This window comes from Pristiophorus japonicus, chromosome 3 (assembly GCF_044704955.1).
Source record: "Pristiophorus japonicus isolate sPriJap1 chromosome 3, sPriJap1.hap1, whole genome shotgun sequence".
Lineage (NCBI taxonomy): Eukaryota > Metazoa > Chordata > Chondrichthyes > Pristiophoridae > Pristiophorus > Pristiophorus japonicus.
This window is the reverse complement of record NC_091979.1, coordinates 326,165,820-326,166,884: the sequence shown is the minus strand read 5'-3', so window position 1 is coordinate 326,166,884 and position 1,065 is coordinate 326,165,820. Positions and strand designations below refer to the sequence as shown.

Genomic DNA, 1,065 nt, shown 5'->3' with positions numbered 1-1,065 from the left:
CTGCATTCTCCGCTTTCCGCCGGCAGCGGCTGATTGGAGAGTGTGGGAGCGGAAGTTAGGGCTTGTCCCACCCTCACTTATTCTGGAGCTGGGGAAGAGCGATTAGTCGATGGGTTTGTTTGTGGCTTTAATTTTCTGTTGTGAAGCTTGGTGGCGTGGCAGGATCCTTTAATAAAAGCTGACAGCTGACCTGAATGCACGGAATGTGCAGCTTTGAGATATGGTTTCTCCAGCGTCAGGGCTGGAAACGGGAGGGAGTGAGAGACACTGTGAAGAATTTGAGTGTGAACAGAACGGTAGAGAGAAATCAGCAAATGGACCAGCATCGTGAGACACTGCACTCTGTTAATATTGAACCACTAATATGAATGGTTTAATTTTATCTAATCATTAATTGAACACGTTTGCATAATGTTTCCGCCCGGTTTCGAACCGGGGACCTTTCGCGTGTGAAGCGAACGTGATAACCACTACGCTACAGAAATGCTGTGGCAGTAGCATTGTTGGGAACATAACCAGAGCTTTAACCTCAACAGCTGGACTACACTTATGGAGCTTGTGTCACGAGAATAGAATGACGGTGCGAAATTTAGCATGGTTGTGAGTGTGGCAGGAATTGATCCCGTGTTTCTCTGCCTTTATACATAGGAACAGGAGTGGCCATTCCTCAGCAAGTGGTTAAAATCTGGAATACACTGCTCTAAAGGGCGGTGGAGTCAGACTCATTCTTATCTTTCAAAACGAGTTGGATAAGTATCCGAATGAAAAAAATTGCACAGCTGTGTGTAAATGACAGGGGAGTGAGACTTGTTGAGAGTTGGCATGGGCTCGACGGGCTGCAACCATTCCCTTATTCTTTGATTGTATAAGTTAGTGGCACATTTAATAGTGTGCATGTCAGCAGAATATTGAAAGGGACATGGATTCAGTCGGCACAACGAGAGGCATCTGATTCAGAAGATTTGGGTGCACGAAAATTCGGGTTTAATGACTTTAAAAGCATCATTTTTGTTTTGTGAAGATTCGGTCAGAAAAATGTTTGGGAAAATAATTTTTTGCTGAAAA

At 44.4% G+C, this 1,065-nt stretch overlaps 1 non-coding gene across 1 annotated transcript; it reads right to left on the bottom strand.

The window, feature by feature from the left end:
* Positions 1–412: 412 nt before the first annotated feature.
* trnav-cac (transfer RNA valine (anticodon CAC)) lies at positions 413–485 on the bottom strand. The gene has a single exon. It is a non-coding gene; the product is annotated as a tRNA-Val (tRNA).
* Between the last annotated feature and the right edge of the window lie 580 nt (positions 486–1,065).